This window comes from Zosterops lateralis, assembly GCF_965231275.1.
Source record: "Zosterops lateralis genome assembly, chromosome: 6".
Classification (NCBI taxonomy): Eukaryota; Metazoa; Chordata; class Aves; order Passeriformes; family Zosteropidae; genus Zosterops; species Zosterops lateralis.
The window spans coordinates 32,268,000-32,290,490 of NC_139761.1; the positions used below are offsets into that span (position 1 = coordinate 32,268,000).

General features: G+C 37.7%; 1 long non-coding RNA gene across 1 annotated transcript; it reads left to right on the forward strand.

The window, feature by feature from the left end:
• Window positions 1–9,321: 9,321 nt before the first annotated feature.
• On the forward strand, window positions 9,322–12,786 carry LOC310911153. Its single transcript, XR_014590455.1, has 3 exons — window positions 9,322–9,476; window positions 11,221–11,329; window positions 12,035–12,786. It is a non-coding gene; the product is annotated as an uncharacterized lncRNA (long non-coding RNA).
• Window positions 12,787–22,491: the final 9,705 nt, after the last annotated feature.

The following is a 22,491-nucleotide window of genomic DNA, read 5'->3' on the forward strand; positions in this document are numbered from 1 at the left end:
ATGCCCTGCCAAGAGGAATTAAAGGGGCTCAGCTAAAAAAGGGTTGGATTTTATTCTTTGTTTCGGCATTATCTGGCACAATGGGGTTAAGAAGTAATATAATACAAGTCAGAAAAGCTAATGAGAAGACAGTAATGCAGTTGGCAAGGTGATTGCTGCTTTTGTGATTTGCTTTCTTTTTGGAAAGAAATTATATAACGCCCTGCACAATTTGCAGTCTCCAGCTCCTCACCTTAATGAAACACCTTTAGTATGAACAGACAATTTTTCCTTTTAGGAAAAACACTACATGATGAACACTTCATTGTTGCCAGCTACAGTAAACATAGATAATTGGCTGTACAAACAGTCCTCCATAAAGGTAAAGATTTCTGCTGCAGGATTCCTGAAAGCCAAGATTTAATTTGAAGGGACGGGCCTGATCTTGCATTTTGAAACTTGTTTCTTTGCTGTTCTGAAAAAGAACAGCATCTTCCCTTATCTAACAGACATATTTACAAAAAAGACCCCTCCCAGTTTCAAGATATATGTGGCCTGTCAGCCACAGTGATACGATAGAAGTTGCACTAGAGTATCAGAGAGAAAGATTTCAGTCTTTGTTTTGATGTCCATCCACTCTGCATGCTGCATCAAATCAGAGCCATAAAAGCTATGCTAAGACTTTTCACCAGAAACATTTTCCACAGACATAAAAGTTTTACTTCTGCCAGCTTTAGGTGGAACAGAAAAAAAGTGTTTGGAAAACAGACCTGTTACTTTGTCTGTTTTCCCATTCTTTAGAAGACGCTTCTAGTAGCTCAAATTGCTAAGGACCTATGACAGAAAGCACTTTTAAGTGAGGAGGGAAGAAAAAAGATGCTTGTGACCTGCATCTTTTTCTATAAACAGTAATGCATGCTGAGGATTTTTATTGATTTATGAAATCTGGTGCACCAGATTTTAATGGTGCACCATTATAAAATCTTTGATTGATAGTTTGGCAGGAAAGAAAAAAATTCTAAAAATTAAAAAATAAAAGAGAGGAAGAAAAATAAAATCTTTTCAGTTTAAAGTTGAAACCATGACAATATTCTATTTCAGTGTGACTAGCTCAAGTTCTGCAGGACCATATTGTATGAGGGTTTTTCTGCTTTTAGTTTTGCCACATTTGAAAACAACTAGGAATAGATGTTTACTCCACATATATATTACGGTTAATATTAAACAGTGCTTTAAATTTCACCTGCAAATTATTCTAAGGCATTCAGATGTCGGTGAAGATTCTAAGTCTATGTAAGCAGACATGTTTTAGGAAACTTCTACATAAATTAGCTCTTTATTGATCTCAGTGTGCCTAAAGACTAGCAGGAAGGAGGAAGTTACGTAAATAACTCTGTTTTGATCAAAGAATTGGTCAATTAATATTAAACAATGTTGAAACTATGATTCTTGTCAGAGGCTGCTGTTTCAGGCAACAGAAGACACACTTTTTCACTGTTGTTGTAGGGGACAAATTTGAGGGGAGGATGTGCCTAACATTTTCTCGTACCCTAAAAGAAACAGAATGACAAGAAAGACTCAAAGGTCAAAGCAGAACCCACCTGTATTCCATCAGCATCTCATCTCTATTGCTTATGAAGAGCAGAAACTTTATATGCACGTCTGAAATGCATTTTCAGAAGAACAGTGAAGGCTATTATTGAACTGACTGATATCTGTTCTACAGCATAGCCACTGCCTTTGGAAGTCTTCCTTTCCTTGTTTAAATTTAATCGCTTCAAATTACTGGAAAAGAAGTTGACTGAGCAGGCAGTAGGACACAACATGGAGCACTCTGTCCCTCCGTCCTTAGCATAAACACAGTTACATCTTTCTGATTGCACAGGGAATTTGAGGGAGAGCCAGGTCTCCTCATCTCTTATGAATGAAGCTTTCCTTAAGGCTGATAAAAATGTTGAATCCACATGAAAGCCCTTAGATTAAGTAAAAAAAATTTCTGTCTTTCACCATTAGCAGACCTATGAGAATATCGGCCTATGAGCTCATGAAAGAAGAACTCTGAAAACAGGAGGTCGACTCAGTCTTCGCTGTTTCCTGCCTCTGAACTCTTCTGTCATAGCTAACTATTGTCCCTTGATGATTTCCTGACCTTCCCAAACCTAACTCTGCTGCTCACTCTCCCTATCATTAGAACCTGATAGAGAAGGTCTCCTACCAGAGACCTCCTCCCCCTCAATTCTTTGTCAAACTGAACTCTTACAAGCTTCCTTGATTTCTCCTACTACTCCCAGAGTTTACTGAAAGCCATGAATCCTCAGCTGAACAACCACTAAGTTGACCCAAATCAGTTAATACATTGATTTGGCAAATTAATTGTAAGTGTAATATTCACCATCTTTTTACCTGTTTTTTTCTTCAAAAGGCTGACAAGTAGCTGGTCTTGAGTAATGACAGAGATGTTGATTTCTTCATCAACTATGCAAGAGTCTTAACCCTTATTTTACTTTAGTAAAATAGTAGGATTATTAAATTTTTATGAGTTTTCTTCAAAATGCTCCCAGTCAATGGAAGATAATTTCAGCCATGCAATGGCAATTTGTTTTCTATTGTAAAAAGATCATGTCAAAAAGTCTAATTTCTAGATAAAAAAACATCCCACACAATTCACCACAGTGTTGCTGTACAGGTAGTGTATATCTTGTCTTCTCTACGTGGGTTTAGTTTATCAAGAAAGTATGTGAGTGTTATGATTAAGTCTTTGGTATTGTCTGTGTTTTGGAACAGAACTTCTGATTTCTGGCTACCACTGCAATGTCTTTGACTTTCTCTATGTTCATTGTCTTTATAGGTCATTATTTAGCTTTCTTCTCAATGCCCCTTGACTTAGGTCCCTAATATGAAATACTCCTCAACTTTGTCAGTTTTCATTTTTCCATAACCTCACCCTGGAAAACAAGTTCATGGTTGTATGGATAAGAGGAGAAAATGAAGCAGGGAATTTCTGTCTGCAAGATAAAAGATACCTGAATATAATTTCCCAAAATTGTCTCATTAACGCAAATTTAGTTAAGCTTGTACTTTGATTTGACACCTGCTATTTCTGTTTAGATCCAATGTGTGGTTTGTGTGTCTAATATCTGTTTCAGTTTCTCTAATAAAAGGTATTATCGCTACTTACAAATCTGGTCTTGGGTAAGTCCAATAATAGCTACACCAGTAGTGCCTGTCAGAAATTACTGTTGCATCTTCTATGCATATCAAACCAAAAATTTCAAAAATACGTTGTTATGGTGAAAAAATAGCTCATGAATTCACACAATCATATGTTGCATCTCCACTTAAAATGAAAATTGCAAAGTAATCTACCAGCTTCATTCCAGAAAGAGAATTGCTTGGGTGAGTCATGCCCAAAAATGCAACACCGCAACACTGACAAAAATAAGTGCATTACAATCCTATCACTGCCCTGAGACATACAGATTTTTCTGGTAATTCACTGCCAGCCATTGGTACAAATCTACTGTTTTAAGTGAATCTTGTCTATGAGACATAACTATATATAAAAAGCAGCTTCTCAGTCATCAGAATAGTTCACTGTCTGCTTAAGGGGAGATGGAGGTGCCTCTCACCCTCCCTCCTTTCACCTTTTCCTCCCTCCCCAGCTTGGGAGGGCAGGGAGGAGGAATAAAATGGACTCTCTTACTTAACAAAAGAGACTTGTCTGTTTCCCTGCTGGCAGCTGTAACCTCCCTGGACATAATGATCGCTGTTGCCACACAAAGCAGCAAACTACATCCAGACATCATGGATGGCAATCTGAACAGGAGCCAGAAGCAGATCAACACCATCCTGGACTTACTAGCAAGAATGTGCAACATTCAGGCAAAGGGATTACTCCCCTTTTTTTGACACATCTGAAGTTGTGTTTGGAGCACTATGTCCACTTGTGATCTTCCTTGTACATGTTAAAGTCCAGTGGAAGACCACCAAGATTATCAAGAAATCTGGGAAGTACAGAGAGAATCAGAGACAATTTTTGCTCAGCCTGAAAATTAAAGGAGAAATCAAATTGTATTCTGCTTGCAGGGGAATGGAATAGTTATAGAGAAGATGGAGTCAAATTTTTCTCAGAGGTTTATACAGTGGAAAAATGAGATGCAATGAACACAAATTGTTGCACAGGAAATTCTCTATACAATCAAGGAAAAAAAAGTCTTCTCGGTGAAGGTGATAAACCACAGAAACAGGTTGCTCAGATAGGTTGTGCAATCTCCACCCCTAGACACCTTCAAAGTTCAGCTGTGTATGCCACTGGACGATCTGCCCTAACAAGTCTTGAGTTGCTTTGAGAAGCAATCTCAGAGTGAGATTCCAATATAAATTACTAAATGATTCAACAATTTAAGTTATATTCTTCTCTTCAGCATCTCCTATTGACTATTATAAATTACTTCTACTTAAACTGCTGACTCCTGTGGCTCCCTTGGGAAGGAAGTGATACAGATCTTACAGAGATCTGTTTTATAATATTTGGCCTCTTGAAAAACAGACCTCTAAGTTTCATAATATTCAAAGTTTCTGAGAAACTATATAAAATAACTCATGGTATCCTAAACCAAAGTAATTAAATCAATTCTACTATATTGTAGCCCAAGTACATGAATTCACAACACAAGGATCACAACCTGTACCATAATTTGATTATCAGCACCAACGCTAAGACTAATTTGCATTCTTCTGGCCATATACCCCATGGTTATGAGAATATGGAGATTTAAAGCAGCCACAATGGTGGAAATGGGGAAAAAGAGAATACCTTTTAGTTTAAAAATACAACTTGAGGGTGTTTTCTGTTAATTAAGAAATTGGTGTGGTTTTATCTGTGGTTTATCTTATGTTTTCATGGTTACAAAATTTACTTACTACAAAGTCTTGGCAACTAAAACCAAGCCTGCAATTATCTTTAAAATGTTAAATATAACACATGAAGCCAGATTCTGGAAGTTTTATTTATCCCGAGTAGGGTCTAGATAGAGCAATTAGAATTGAAGGCATGCCTCGACAAGGAAGCTACAGTTCAGTTTGAGCCACAGGGGCAAAATGAAGCTCAAAAATAACTACTAAGTGAAAGAAGTAAAATCTTGGCTAAATCAGCTTTACACTATAAAGCACCTCATATTTTGGGGAACATATGCAGTTTGTGTTTTGGTTCAGGATGGCTATCTTTCACCAAAATAGATATGTTTTAAAAGTCAGTTTCCCTTCACACCCTTTCCTGCATCTTTTGATTACAGGGAGTACCTAAAGAAGAATATTACCCATCAAGATGTTACAAAATCAAAAAGAAAACAGTCTTGGGTTTTTAATATTTTTGTGGGGTTTTTTCTCACTTAATGGACAAAATATATGTATTTAGATTTAACATACAAACCAGAACACTCTAGCAAATTAAATTTAGAAAGAGGGTTTTTTTTTTTTTTTGTCAGTACATATTAAACACTAAACTGGGTAGATCTCTGGCTGGATGCCATTCAGACATGTAAAGGCAATGAGACTGAAATAAATAACCTTAATAATTTTATCAGGTATTTTATGTTGCAGCGTGTTTGAAAATACTGAAGGAAAGTAGATTAATAGCTCTTTTATCTAGCTGCTTTTAAAATAATTGCCACATCAACAAAATTAAATGAAGGCTCCATCTTAGAAATCTGTGTTAACCCAACATTTATCCATTGCTATTCTTAACAAGATCAACAGTTATTCGTAGCTATTTTTCCTCCTCAGAATTAGAAGTGGAATCCATGTATAGCACTTTTACACAACTGGAGATCTCAGGGTCAGTTTCATTCTTACTTAAATTTCTCTGTGGTGCTCAGACCAATAAGGGCACATCATTTGAATCCATACTAAGCAAACTTTAAAAGCATATCAGACCAGTTTTGGCAATTAAATGTGAAGATGAGTATGAATCAAATGTACATCTACTTACACAACTGGTCCATCACATTTTTAATATTTTAATACCACAAGACCAGAGATTTTGTCACAAGAATTTTGAACACCAACTGATGTTTAAACTGCTGCATCTGCATTGCATTGTAAACTATGCCAAGGGGTGGACTAAAGACTGCAACAAATTTCTGTGTATGATGCTTACCTGACTCAAGGCAGACCATGCTTATATTCCAGAGAGAATGTAGGAAAGCCACAAACTAAATTACAGCCCTGCCATAACATGGCTGTAAGAGCTATCCCATCAGCTTTTGCAATGATAAGTTCAAGCAGAAGTGCTAAGGATTGTTATGCCCCACAGAATACTTGAAGTTAATTCTAAACTTGAGCATTACTTAAATTTCAGACAAAGCTAAATTCAGACTGTTGTCCCAGAGTTACAAGAGTACCAGGCTACAAGAGTACCAAGCATTCTGAATTTCATACTGCAGCTATGGTGTAGACACAACTTCTTTTTTGGTCCATGTGAGTATGGGCCAAAAAAGAGAGGAGAAACCATCTATTTGCCCAAAATGTATTGAAACATCACAGAACAAAATAAAGACAACTTGGCACTTAATTTTCATGTTTTCTGTTCTCTTCACTCTTGTGCATTTCAGGTTTTTTAATGCTTTTCCTTCAGATGACAATATAAATTTGTTTAAGTTCATACAGCTATTTACTTTGCATAGTAATTCAGAAGTAACTTAATGGACTCATTCTACTCTCATTTAGTTTAGCTTGAGATTAATGACTGAGTAAGTACAGAGCAGAGAAAGTTAAGTAAAGACGATGCCAAGACATTTGCTATTGCTTAAATTGCTCAGTGGATCTGGGTTTGCACCCAGACAAAAATAACTTCCATTTTCTTTTACTAAGTAGCTACATCCATTGTCACTGATGCAAATTACTGTATCAGATGACAACATGTCAGACCCATTCAGGTTGGGAATGACAGGAGAGAGTTCTCATGGGCAGTCTCCTGTTCAAAGTAGATCAACATTGGATTCAAATCAGGTTCTTCAGTTCCTCAGTGTCTCTAGTTTACCATTTCCAATGAAAAGTCATTCCAATGGAGACAATATTTCCTTATATCTAATTGGAATCTCCCTATTTCAATTTGTCATCATTGTTTCTCCTTCTTGCCCTGTGCAGCTCAGCCTTGTTGTGTCTTCACAGTAGCTTCCTTGTAGGTTAGAAGGCAAGTGTGTGTAGGAGAAAGAAATACAGGTGACCTGGTCCCTGATAAGTAACAGCTGTGTCAATTAACCAATACAGCCTCACCCCTGATGAGTCACAGCTATATCCAACAAAGGTAAGGGAGTAGCTTGGCTGGTGGGGGGAGGATCATGAAGAAGGGTCCTGGAGAGAGAATCACTGTTGTGTGGTTAGTCTGGGTCTGCAGTCAGAGCCTGTTGCTGGAACCTGCAGTCACAGTCTAGCCAGGTAAAAGCCTGCATTCAGAGACTGCAGACCAATACATACATTTATTGTTTAGCAGGAAAATACCAGTAGTCAGAGGCTGCAAGGGAAACCTACAGTAGGAGCTTGCTGCAGTCAGTCAGTGAATAGTTGGAGTCTAGATGGCTCAGCTGAAAAGAGGAGTAAACTGGGACCCTTTTCATGCTGTGATAAACAAAAAGTCTGTGTCTCATGTGCATATACCTGTTGTCTGATAAACCAGAAGGAAATGAAACTTTCAATGTGGTATTACACTAACATTTTTTCTCTGATAAGGGTAAAGGAAAATCTTTTCAAACTTATAATTCTAAAAAGCAACTCTAAGGCACTGCAATTGGCTATGTTTTAAAGTATTTTCTAATTTTTTGCTAATTAAAGTCATCATTTTCCAGACATGCTACAATATAAGTTATTAATGCAGAGAAGACATGGACTTTGTTTGGCAAGTTTCAGAGTGTAAAACTCCTTAACTGTATTTTACACCTACAGTTTTCAAGCCTTGGCAAACAGTTTGAAATGGAGAGATCTGAAAGCAGGTAAAATTTCTGGCATTAGACTAGAGTGTAGAGTTTAAAGCTCAGATCCACCAGCAAGCTGAAACATGGTTTAAGGAGGTTAACTTTGTTTTCTTTTCTTACAATGTCCTATAGAGCAGATGCCAACGCATATAGAGTCTTATTCTGCTGTCAGCTATACTAAAGTAAATCCAGAAGTACTTCAATGAAGTTCACTGAATTGCACTATATTCTTATTTATGTTCAGAAGAAAAATGGTCCTTAACTTCTAAGACAAGCCTGTCACAAAGTGTTATGAACACACATTCTTTCAAAGCCTAGAGATTTATCAAAAGGGTAAGTCCTTCAGAGTGCTACAAGAATTCCTTGGTCTTTGACTCTAGTTTATCCAGTTGCCTTCTGTGAGTTAAGGCAAAACACATACCCCTGTTCAGAAGTTCAGACAGCTTTGGCTGTAGAATGATGTACTGCACTTTGAGCCTTTCTCATATAGGGCCTGACAAATGAGGAGTGGGCTAGGAGCATTCACAGAGACACAGCAGCTACAGAAACTCGACAGGTACTAACTTCTTATGTCACAGTGACTTTATCGTGCCTCTGATTCCTGAATTTTATCCTCTAGAGATAAATTGTCTCAATTGTGCTGTATTTCTGCTTCCATATCTCTCACAAGAAGGTTTGTAACCACAGTGCTTTGTAGGTTGTGGGTATATCAGTGTGTAGCTGTACTAACTGTAAAAACATGAGGTAGAAGGGATGCTGTTAGATTGACACTCAGAGACAAAAATACCCCATCTTTTAGGATGAAAGAAGGGCCTTTGACTCAGCTGACTGTAGCTGCTTTGACTATGTGTATTTGGTCTGCTGCCTGCCCAGATCTGGTCCAGCAGCACTCTGAGGTTCTGTGCTGTTTCACACCCACTGCTCATGAGCCCCTGTGTGACCCAATAACACTCCTAGACAAGCTGGGGGCTCCTTGCTGTCTTGGCCTATCACTGTCTGGTTTTTCCTACCCATGAGGAGGTTGTGACACTCTAATCCTCCCCCCCCCCCGCCCCCGAGATGTCCCACTATTCTTATCCCACTACTGAGCATCATATATGCAGCATATATATAGAGAGAGAGGGCTAATCATAAAGAAGTGTCTCTTTTGAACCTGCTTTAGGTGCTTCACTGTCATGATTACTGTTATAAAACTTTTGGCCTGGGTAAAGAGGACAGCTAGGGAATCACAATCAGATTATGAGAGAAGACAGGGATGCCAGGGTGAAGCAGATTAATGAACAATCTTTGTCAGACGCACTTTGCACTGAATCCACTTTGTCCCAAATACTGTTCACTGCCTTGCAACAACCCAGAAAACACTGGAATTTTTTGCCCAAGGGCACCCAAGCCTACCTTCCTGGATAGTGCACTCACCCTCAGACAACAGGCTCAGCTGGGTTGGGCCAGGGAATATGAGGGCTCTCCAAATATACTAATGAACAGCCAAGAATGAAGAATTTGCAATCCAGCCCGGCCACTGACAAGGTTGGTGAGTTTGCTGTCCAGGTCTCTGTGCCTGAGACTTCTATCTGCAGCTGATCCTCAGTATCCATCTGCATGAGCAGACCAGCAAGAAGGAACCAGATCCCAGGGCGCTCTCTTGGATGAGTAGCCAAACCACTAGCCTACAGAAACACATTCTTCTTAGTAGTTCCTTTCTCTGTTTACATTGTTCTCTGCACAATAGAAATGAGGCAACAAATGGGGTAGAGCTCGCTACTGGAGTGATTCACTAACCCTGTCCAGACAACATTCTCACAGATCTTTCCATTTCAATGGAGTCCCAAAAATGCAACCAATATAATATCCTACTTATAGCTATATCACATAGAGTTGCTTTCTTAGTACATCATATTGACAGATTTGTCAATAACAGCAAAAATGATTTTTTTTTAAATAGACTGATGCAGGAGGGACTAGTTTTGATAACTTCTTGTTTAAGCCAAGGTGTTAAACTGCCCTGAAGGCTTTAACAAGAAGCGCCATTAGTGAACCTGCCTTACTTTTAAGAACAGGCAGAAGCTGCACACGTGGCTGTTTGCATTAAAGGGCATATGTCTCTGAACTCAGGTCCAAGACAAGTCCAACTCAGACAATTGCCATTAATTAACCTCTGTCTGCTCTTAGACAGCTGAGCTCATCTAGAATATTTGTGCAATCAAAACACCTCCAGAGGAGTGGTTCAGCTTCTTCATCTCCACCAGGTTAGGACCTGTTTGTAAGTGCAGTGTCCTGTCCTACTCTTTGTGCTGGCTCTGACTTCTTGGTGAGTCAGTTCAGCTTATAACACCAACCAAAAAAAAAATCCATTCTTTTGCTGAATGGGTTTTATGTCCCTTCAGAAGCTGAATTACCTCTTCACTGGGGATCCAGTGAAAGGCAGAACTGACAGAAGTGAGAATGTGTCCATGTGGCTGGGCACAGAGGAAGGAGTAGTGGATCAAATGGAATAGGTAATTTGGGGCTTTGGAATGACCTCAACATCCAGTTAAAGGCTGCATTCAATTGGGTGATTAAATGGAGAGCTTTTACAGAAGTAAAATAGTACATTGCAGTCATTCTGAATGAAAGCTGTATAATCAATTATAAAAAAAACATTGGGCCAGAGTAAGCAACAAAGATGTCATGGGAAGATCTAATTCACCAACTTCAGTGATGTAGGGATTCACATAAAAGAGACCTAATTGAGTTTGTACACACCCCATACCTCCAGATTTCTTTCATCTTACTCTGGTAGGAGATAAAAATAATATAGAGAAAACCCCAACCTGTTCAAGATGAAATTAAATGACTGCTTAACAACTTCACAGTTACCTGCAGTTTTGTTGGCTGGCTGGAAGTAATCCTATGAATTAGATAAAGGCACATTTACACTGTAAAAGCCTCTATTCAGTTCAAAAGAATGCAATAGTGAGCCTCTGAAGCCAAAAAGCTGATGTGTATAGCTTTTTGAATCCAGATAGTCCTCTGTTACAAACAGGGTCTGCAAAATGCATGAGACAAGTGTCTTAAATTCCTGAGGTATCCAAAGATCACGCTACACAGCAGCAGTGTTACAGCATCAGTTAGAGCCTGTGCTGAACTGGAAAACCATCAGGTTGATTCAGCATCCATGTCATTCTATCTTAGATGTGCTATCTTCTGGAGAAGAGAAAACCTTTTAAGGTAAACCAGCTGTGGTTTGTCTCAAATAACCTTTTTTTTTCTTTAACCTCCTTGTTACGTGTAGGAGAAACCTGAGCTGAGTGTGCAACTGAAGCTACAAAAGGTCTTGCAGAATAGCATAGAGATGAAGGATTATGCTTTGGGCACGGCTGCCACATAAAACCCTGCTGAAGGTAGTTACACAGCTATAACTGTCCATTAAAATTGTTGAAAAAGGAAAGGGCTGCAAATGTCAATGCATTTTGTCTTTAGGAATTTGTCATTTAGTGCCCTTTAGTTAAGGGATTTGCTGAGCAGCATTTGGTATACTTCCCCACCCTCTCATTCCCAGAGGGGAATGCTGCTAGAGTTGTAGGCAGCATCTTTCATTCAGAGCTCAGTCAGGACCCTAAGTCCGGTCAGGATCTTAAAATCCCCCAAAATAACTTAAAAAGAAAATATTGCACAACATCTAATTCAGGTTCTACTTTTCTCTCTGGAGCATGAAAGTTTTTTTGTGTTCTTTTTTTTTTTTTTTTTTTTTTTTTTTCCTTTGTAGATGTGTTTTTTCCTCATTGAGACTCTTCTGAATGCTTCAACACAAAGAACCTCCCTAATCTGTGCTTATGGTCATATTATATTTATTGGATTTCACAAGTCATTAAGTACCGTGTCCCACCTACCATCTCTCATTTAATATTGAAAACCGGGGATCAGCTCCTTCTATCAGCCATTCCAGATGACTGTTTATATTATAGTCTAGGATTTAAAGCAAGCATCCTTTCTGTTTCTCCCATTGCATCCCCTCTGATAGGGCTGCCTATTACCTGACTCAAGAAGTTATGCTTTCCAGGAGCCTCCTGAATGGCCTAAACCTCACTGTGCTTCTTTCCCAGCAGATGTCTAGGTGGTTGAAGTCCCTCCACAGGATGACAGCCTGAGAGAACAATGCCTCCAGTAGCTGGAACAAGAAGGCTTTGTCAGCAGACTCCTTCTCATCAGGCACGACCATTTTTTTTGAACAATATTTCAGATAAATGTTTTATTGACAAGGAAAAAAGAAAAGAAATGTAAGAGTATTTGAACAAGTGCTTACAGAAAATAACCTCTAAATGTAAATATGTGGATGTGGAATTAGAACCTGGTTTTAAGACTGAAAATAATTTAGCCATAATTCAACCAGAAGATATATAAGCTTCAATTTTCCAAGCAAAGAAATTGAAAATGCACACTAATATCACTAATATCAGTGCACTGAAATTTACAGTTTTTCACCTACTTTGTAACCAAACAATCTTTGAAGCCTAATTGTAGCCTGTTTGATGTAGGCATTGATTTTGTTGAAACTGTATGTACAGCCAGTGCAAACAGTCCAATAATCCTGAGCCTTTATTTGGCTCCATCACCATTTTAATGGCTTTTTCCACATTTATTGCTGGCAAGAGCATACCTTCACAGAAGCTGAGTTGTGCTTTTTGTGTTGGTTTTGTTCTTGATTTACAGGCAAGCTTTTTAATTGAACTCTTAAGAACACACTGTGCATTCAGAACCTTTGCAAATAGAAGATGCATTTAAGAAGTTGTTAATAGAGTCTGTATGGTGGAATATGGGTGATCATTCTCTGGTATGTAGAACACTCAATTAAAATAACAAAAATAATCAGGATATTTTCAGCTCTCTGTGATATATTCAGATAATTCAAGCACCATTACAATTAGAGAACGTCTTACAGTCTCAGAACAAGTCCCTTTGATTTCCTTTCTCTTTAAGTATTCAGGAGTTTGCCTCACTACTGCTTCATTTATGTCACAGATATATTTCATCTTTCCATACCAGAACATATTAATGTTGTTTTCCTGAACATAAGCCAAGGCACAGACTCTGACACAGATTTCCAGTATACTGCAGGAAAATGAGAAGGAGACATGTGAAAACAGTACACTATTCTTCTTGTATTTTCCAAGTTGCACTACAAACTAGATGATAGGCAGAATGTTTGTTTTAACAGTTTTTTAATGGAAAAGATAACACATTATAAAGAAAAAAAATCTGGGTGATAAAAATATTTTAAAGGAATATAAATGGCATCAAAGGCATGTCATGAAAAAAAGAACAAACATAATTAAAACTACAGAGTTCATAGCTAACCTTTTTTTTTTTATAGTTACCTTATTGCATATAGATCTAAATCTGCACATTGGTAGATGCAATTGTAACATTTTGCATTTAGCATTTTGCTACTTTTCACTATCAACACCAGATAAACCTTACCAGGAAAGGAGTAGTTTGTAGAATTGAGGTTGTAGTCCTTAGTAGTAGTAAGTAAGTAAGTATGTAGTAGTAAAACACTGAAGGAAATTTTGGGTCACTAGTATTTTTATATAATCGAGGTAGTTGCTTGGCCATGATGGTTCTTCTGCTCATTCTTACAGCACAGATGCAAATCTACACATAAATCGACACAAGTATTTAGATTCAATACGAAATATGCAGTAAGGTTTGTATCAGCATTTTGGGGCTTCTCACCAAATCTTAGCCTTTTTGCACACATAACATAGGTTAAGATCACTTAATTCAAATAGTAAATCTGTATTTAAAAAAAAATAAAATCTGACTGTAAAATTTTAAATTGATCCCATTTATTAGGATTCAGACTTGGTTTACAACATCATACAATTTTCCCTTCCCCCACCCCCTCTACCTTTTACCGGTAGAGGAATCCTACTTTCTTTTTGCAGGGGATGGAGGAAGGAAGTGAATTAAAGTGTCACAAGTGAAACACCTTATATGCAGAGCCCCCTGCATAATTTGTCATCAAGAAGAACAAACACTGGGAAAGGAGCCAGAAGTGTTGAAATTAACAGATAAGGTCCTTTGACTAAGGGAGTTACACTTTTCCCTGGAGAATGGGTTTCTGTCCCTGCTGCTGCCAAAAGATTGCTGAGTAATATCTATATGCAAGCACTAAGGTTCAGATGAGGCTTAGACATTCTTGCTGACACTAAAAAGGTTATAAATTAGGCATGTGGCTTAGGAGAGAAAATCTAAGTAAGATCCCATCCTTACTCCAACATCTGTAAAATGGGGAGCCTGAGGCAGCTGGGAGCAGGTGTCACAACACCAGGCAAACAGAATGACACATCTTCTCCTGCTACTCACATCTGACTTTCATTTGTTTTGTTCTCTTTTTCTCCAAATTCTACCCATTGAAATTCTTCCTTTCAGGAAAGGGAATGAAATCTTGTGATTTCAATGAGTATCAATGGGGCACACTTCAGTCCCTCTCCCTGCACTTTAGGTCATCCCATTCCCTTTTACTGTTTTCCCTTCCTTTTTTTTTTTTTTTTTAGCATTTCATTCTTTCAATTTTTTCTCCTGTCTTTGTTTTCCTTCCTTCCCTGACTGACCTTACCCTCATCCCAGGTGTGTTTGCCCAGTCAATTCTAGGTTCCAGGACCAGCATCACTCTATTCTTACATTTCATCCAGTAACTCATAAGTCCAGACTTCTTGGCCAGCTACTACCCAGGCATAGATTTGCTGCTAAAACTTTTCCAGCCTCTGCTTGCTTCGGCTTCTGCAACATGCATTTCCTTCTCCATGTTGTCTGTACCTAACTTAGAGGGGACATGAGAAGGAAAAAAATGACATTCTCTGAGTTCTCACGGGCAAATATTTCTTTGTAAGTATTTGGGAATACTGGGGACATTTTTGCTAGTATTTTAGACTGTTTAATTTTCAGCAGCATGAAATTCTCATCTTGTGGCTTTAAATTTTTTTTTTTCAATTACTTCAGGGGTATGTTGGATTTGGGGGATTTGGGAAGAGAAGCATGTGTTAGTGTCTTCCCAGAACAAGGGATTTGTTCATTGTGAGCATTCAAGTGAATGGGAGCCAGAAACAAATAGAAAACAAACACTACAACTCATGATGCAGTTTTTCTAAAATATCCATGTCATGGTGAAAAAATTCCATCTATTCTCACTGACTAAATGTGTGTTTCTTTGCCTGTGATTTTCAATCGTGGTTATTATCAAGCAACCACGAGGCACATAGTGACAGGGTTCAGGGAAATGCATACCTGAGAAAATTTGTGGTTGAGCATCAGTAATTCTAAAGTGTCACTGCACCTACAGTGACTGACATTGTCTACTTCACTAACATGAGTACAGAAGATAATGTGTGTAGAAGATATGTGATTATCGTAGACAGTAATTTCCAAAATCAATGTGTCATATGTTGTGTTGTCATGTTTTCACAGCTCAGTGCTCATGGCAAAGAAATCATCCTTCCACAAAATGTCTGAGCTCAGGAGAAAGTTGGAAAGGATAGTATATTCCAGTCACAGAGTAGCAAACCACACTGCAGTAATTATAAGGAACAAAACAGACAATCCTCTCCTGTCTCACTTGCCTCAACTGCTTCTAAGTTAGGTTGAGGGAAGAAAACTGCAAGATGGGACCTGCCCAGTATTGAACATTATTTCTATGAGCATGCTTTCCTTATTCTTTCATCCTTGGTTGACCTGAAAACCTACTGCAACAAAGTTTTGCTTCTGGGTGTTCAGCTCAAAGTGAGCTTCTAGCATTACTTTATACATTGCAAATTAGATTACAGGAAATGTAAATTATTTCTGCAGCCTTATCTTTCAAGTGTTCTCAAAAAAGAAATAGTTCAATGTATACTAGTTCAACATCTGGCATGTTTGATCTTTCTGAGAAATCATTGTTTAAAGCAATATGCTACAGAACCTTGCTATTTCTTATCTTTCGTGACTACCTGCTGCTGGGAACTATTGGAAGCACCATTGCAAAAGGGATCAAATGGTATTTCATATGTATAGGATTGGATGATTAAATTAATGTAATTCTGCTCTACCTGTGTGAAAACTGGATTGCTCTGCAATTCACAGATGGAAATGGTGAAGAAGTCTCACTTAACTGAGATACAGTGAATTCACAGTACAAAGCTGTCATGGAAACCATTTTGTCTTATTTCAATGCCAGCATATGATGCCTTTCTAAAGACCAATTGCAATTTCCATTTTAGGATTCATTTATAGAGTACATTCATTAAATAAACCACATGTTTTCTACTGTACCACAAAGTAATTAGTTGTGGAAAACTCAATTGTGCCAGCCCTGAATTACATTTATAAACACTGAAAATGCAGGTACCCATCTAAACAAAATAAAACTATTTGTTCAGTTGTGTAGATAATTCAGGAAAGACATTTGTAGTAGATGTTCAAACTGATGGCCTTTTTCTAGGGAGACATACACTGACACTGTGACAAAAAAATGTTAGATGTATAATATGAAAATTACTATTTTTATGTAATACATTTTGAAGAAAAAAACTTTAACCTGGGTCCTTGAAAAATGATGCTTTGTCCTTTTATAGCTATTTACCTCCTCCAGAAAAGCAGCCAGCTTTCAAGCTGTACACAAGAACACAAATTATTAACTTTATGTTTGCGATCATTCCAAGTTCTGATATTTTTACCAAAGGGCTTAGAAATTACAGTTATATATCCCTTTTATTTTGTTGCTGGTTATACATGAGAACAATGCAAAATCCATTAAGTTTTTAGATCATCTGAGGTTTACAGTAACAAGAATGTCATCAATTAACATTCCAGGAAGATTATCAGTTTGGAAATCAAAACAGTAATAATAAATACGTAACTGGATATATCTATACATGTAAAATCTTGAGGTACAGCTTGATCTTAAGGTGTGAAATTAGATTTTCAGACAGATGTGCAAACTCCATAGTGTTGTCTGTTCTCTGCTTAAGCAATGCAAAGTCTTACACATAATTTGGCTCCTAATCGCTGTTTATCTGCCTTATGTTGCACTCTGTCTCTGAAAAGGAAAAGAGAAATTAATTCATAATTTTTTAAAAGTGTGCGCATCCACTAGAGGAACAGGCACTCTATGTGTTCCCTAGTTATACTGGTAATTTTAATAAACTGCATTTGGAAAAAGACAGTAATTAGTCTTTAAGGTTCATGCCAGCAAGTCATATGGTTTTAGCATAATTTTAGAGACATTAAAAAAAAACAAACCAAGTCAGCTATTTCTGGTAATATTATCAGAAAAAAATATTTTTGTGTTGTCATCCTAGTAAGGAATCTCTGTTACAATGCTTGAACTTTATTTTACCATGTGGCCCATCAGTGCAAAGATGGCCAAAGATTCCAGCAGCATTAATTGATTAAGTCCCCTTTCAGTGCTTAATATCTCAGTGGATGCTTCTTGGACAATAGCTCCTGATGATATTAATTTTTTTTAATTTGAAAGCAGCAATTCTACCTGACACAAAAGAAATCCTCTCTCCTAATTGAATTAGTGAGATGTGTGTTTAGTGATAGCTTGTCTTTTCTGACAGTTTCTCCTTGAATATCTTGCTGGTTCCTCCCAGAAAACATAGAAATATTTTGGCAGAGGCATGGGACTGAAGAGAGGGCTCTTTGTTCTCTGAGATTGTGTATGGCTTGACAAGAAAGATTTAAAGATGTCTGTAGGTCACTGAAGGTTAGTATTTCCTGACATTATTACTTTGACAAATGAAGAGAAAACAAACACCCTAACCATAGGAACAGAATGTCAGGATCATTGCAAATCCAGAAGCAGGCAACACTAACAAACAACTGAAGGTAAGCTTTCTGTGGCATCTGAAGCAACATCTGGCAAAGGATCTGGATGAAACTTGCTCTGGAGATTTATGTAGGACAAAGAATTTTTCTCTTCTTTCTTTGGGCATCTGATGAAAAATCCAGATGGCTGACTCCTGGTATTGCATGCAGCACCTCACCACTAATTCTTTGTGCAAATATTTTCCTTCAACCAAAAGTAAGCCCACTTTGGCCCATTACAGAAGGCAGTTTGAGAAAGTAAGCAGCCGTGTTACTAGTTCATTAATTCACTTACCCATCTGCGTAAATTAGGAAAAAAAGCTCATCAATTTTTCCTCTACCTAATGAACACAAGTTAATAAAATGGTTTTAAATAAGATAAAAGCAACATCCATATATACACTTTTAAAGTGTATATCCATATATACAACACTTTTAAAGACTTTAATTTTTCCCATTTCTTTGCATTTCTTGGTGTTGGTTTGTGACGGAATTCATTTCTCCAAAAAACAAGGGTGCTGCACAGACTGTATTCTGTATGAAATTATTAGATGGAGTTATTATTCTTATCTGAAACCCATGAAAACAACGCATTATCACCTTTAAGGAGATAATATCTGCTTCTTCAGTTTTCATTATGGTCTAGCATAGTTTATTGAAAAGTAATTGTAAGAAGGTGTACTTTTTTAACTTGTCACTTGTCATAATGAGAACAAGGACTGGATATAGGTCATGCTCCGATCTTGGGACTGTTTAGCCCATACATGACGACCACTGTCTAATCCTACCTCCCACAGATTCCAGGTTAAAAGACAGAAATGAATAAAGCTTCCACTATGCAGAGCCAGAATGTGTAGGGAAGAGACACAGATAGACGCTGCCTGCTTCATCAACCTCCTTATTTTGCTTGACCCTTCTCTCCTTGAACAGAGTTTATTTTGCCTCTTCTTTTGCTGCAGTTCACAAGTATTCCTTTAATATTTCTTGTTCTTTTTTCCTGCAGCCATTACCTGCTCTCTGTCATGAATATTTGTCTCACATAATTATGGATATGTGATTAGGGTTAGATTTGAAGTACCTACCCAGAACACAGTTCCAGCAGGTCATTGTAAGTGTCACTTCAGCAGTCATTGTATGAAGTTAGGGAAGAATTAAGAGCAGTGAAAGTTGGGCACAAAGCAGTGTTTCAGTGCAGACAACTGATCACATAATAATAACCTTCAACTGTCCTAGTGGAAGGTGTCCCTACCCACGGCAAAGGAGTTGGGACCAGGTGATCTTTAGGGTGCCTGTCAACCCTGAACATTCCATCATTCTATGATATGCTGCCAATGCTACAAGTGTGCAGTCTTTTTGACATCATTGAGGAGTTAAAACACAGATGGACCTCAAGTTTTCATATTATTTGTAGTGGGACAGAGTTAAGGAGAAGAGTCAAAGCATCAGCACATAGGAAGTGCCCTGTTGGACAAAGCACAGAAGTCTGTCCCCAGCCATGGCTCAAGGAGTGAGCATGTATAGAAGGTATGTGATCAGGCCATATTGAGGGTGCATTTCCCTTGCAATCTCCCAACATCCAGAGCAGATAAACCAGGATCAACTCTGTCACTCCAGCCCATATTCCACATATGCACTGGCCATTTACAGAACCAGCTAATGCTCTCTGTATCGGCGCAACAGTCTGTGCTGTCAGGGGCCAGTAGTTTAATGCCAAGGGTGTAAAGAAATTTTTTTTATTCTTTTTGTTTACTTGAAAGCAGTCTTCTACTGATACTTAGGGAGGCCTCTGCTTTGTACATATCAGTGACCAGATCTGTCACATCTTCATTACTTTCATAATTCTTTGAAACTTTTCCAGATGATTCTCTCATCTGTCTCCTCTCCAAACTGAGCAGTCAAGGGGCAATGAGAAAACCTTATGGCAAACTTGGGTGACAAAGATATCAGAGTACCTAAGAGGTTCTGGGAAAAGAAAGGGTTTAGAAAAAATCCTAAATTATTTCCCTGAACTGGACTTCTTTTCCAAGCTTGGTGAGAAAGGAAAGCTTAGTCACTAATCGTCAAAAAAACCAGGTGTACTTTCTTTATTGGACACTGACAGAATTGTCTGATTCTTTAGACTTTTCATTCCTCTTTTTACCATATTCTGTTAAAGCAAGGGATGTCAGTATCTGGAGCACATCAGTACACCTTACCTGCACTGACTGGAGCTCTGGGACTGCTCCCACCCAACTATCAATGATATGATGGCACTAAGATTCTAGCTTTCATGTCTGTAACTAAAGCCATTATTATAGGTTGTTACTGGCCATTGTAATCAAAGTAAAAATGAAGACTTCAAAGTGAATCACAATTGAATTAATTAATTAATTTGAAAAAAAAATCCAAATCAAAAATCCCAGATGTTTGTATTCAAAATATTTCCTGTGATATATGGTTAATGGAAGCACTTGAAAGTTTTAACTAAAACGTAATTTGAAGAATGAATCCTGATTATTACAACTGCTGGCTACAGTCAACAAACTACCTGGGCTGATGAGGCAAAACAGAAAGCTAGAAAAATCATCTGGATTTAGAGTTTTTAATATTGCTGTGAAGAGTGTGGATTTTCCAAATAATTATTTGGGAATGCTGTTTAAAAAGACCTGTAAGATTAACAGCAGTATGGGAATACTAGGTCACAGCTAAATAGATGAAAAAATATCCATTAGAACACGTACTGAAAACTGCAGCACATGGCCAGCTCAGGAAACTACTACTTACAGTAACAGTTACAGGCATTCCATAATCTTTATAAATATAAGGGTTTAAAACCACATAGGGTGTTTTTTATGGTTTTTTCTTGGTTAGTTGGTTGATTTATTTTGTGTGGTTAATTGCTTTGGTTTTGGGTTTGTTTTTCAGAAGACTTCATTTCTAAAATATTCACCTAATGTTAGATAAAGTTGAAAGAAGTCATCTGTGAAAAAAAAAAAATCCGATCACAACAATTCAATAGAAATTTCTTAAAGATGTGGCTGGCAGTCACTCTCATGGTTCTCTCTGTTCTGTCTCACCAGCTCTGCTTTCGGCTATCTCAACAACTAATATGAGCATTTTATGCTAACACTGAATGGTCATACTGCCAGCATATCCCACTGTATTGTGAGCTGGATCAATTTGTTCACTTATTACAGGAAATCAGTGAAATAACTAGATCCAAGAAGGAAAAATCTATTCTTTTCAGTGTAAAACATTCATTTAATCAGAACCAAACATCTTATATTTATAATTTCTTCCATTCAAAAGATTACAAGTATGCAAGTTAAAATGAAAAGGTAAAAGTAACAAAAATTTCAACTGGAGTAAATCTAAATATTTTTGAACACCTTACTTAAGACACAAAAGCTCAAGTTCATTCATTCATTCATTCTCACTTGGCAGGTAACAAAATACAGAAGGCTCAGGGTTGTCTGGGACTGGAGTCCAACATTTCACACAATACTGTGTAGCAAGGAGACTGTCAGGAGAGTTGTTTAGTCTTTGGTATGCTGTGGTTTTGACAGAGGATGGGAATTTCTTCTGTGACTATCATTAGGTGTATTTTTGGCCAACCTTGTTTTCCTTACCAAGCATTTCTAAGTATCAGCTACATCAAACCTAAGAGATCTTCACTTTTCCAGCTGCTTTGAAACATTTGGTTTGTGTCTAGGCTCTATCAAATAATCTGTAAGCATCAGAAGATGAAGATATGAGTCATCAGAAGCAGAAAGAACACAAGCAATGTGCCATCCTGTTTCTGGGCCCTTGGCATTAATAGCTGCAGCTGTCAACCTCACTTGCTGGCCCTTTTGTTTCATACTGATCCTTGGAAAGTGGGTCGTGACTTACTTCCTCTGGTCCTGATGCTTCTGTTGAGCAGGGAGGTGTCACTCTCTGCCTGGTGAACACGTTTGTACATGAGATGTTTGGTCATGCTTCTCACTGAGGAATTTTCAGCCATGAATCCTAAGACAATGTTTGAAAATAATATGCACTTTAGAGCTACCATTCTCTAACATTGCTTTCATGTCTCAGTTATGGAGTGATGGTTAATTAGACCCTGTCCTACTAGAAAATTTTCAATCTTTCCCTTTTCTCAACTCTGTATTTAGGTAGAAAAAAGTAGAAACCACATTTTTCCTTTCCTAAACAAAATTAGACTGCCAATGACTCAAAAATCTCAAAGAGAGGCATAGTGGTCCAAATTTGCTGTTTATTTTTTTTAACTTGCGATGCTAAACTCAAGGGCACAGTATTGCAGGAACACAATCTGCTTCAAGTTTAAGCATGAACAACAATTTTCAGTTCAAGCAATGCTTCTTCAGAACACTAGGCTCACTAAAATAATATTTTAACAGTTGTCCAAAATCAAATACTGATTCAGAAAGTTTTCCAGCTCAATTTGTTATTGGCCAAGTGGATATATTTCATATAATCATAGATTCAGAAAATCAGAATAGTTTGGCTTGGAAGGGACCTTCAAAGGCCTTCTAGCCCAACTTCCCTGCAATGAACAAGGACACCTTCATTTAGATCAAGTTGCTTAGAGACCCATCCAACCTGACCTCGAATGATTCCAGGGATAAGGCATTCACCACATCTCTGGGAAACATGTTCCACTGTTTTAACATCCTCATGGAAAAAATTTCTTCCTTTTATCTAGTCTGAATATACTGTCTTTTAGTTTAAAACCATT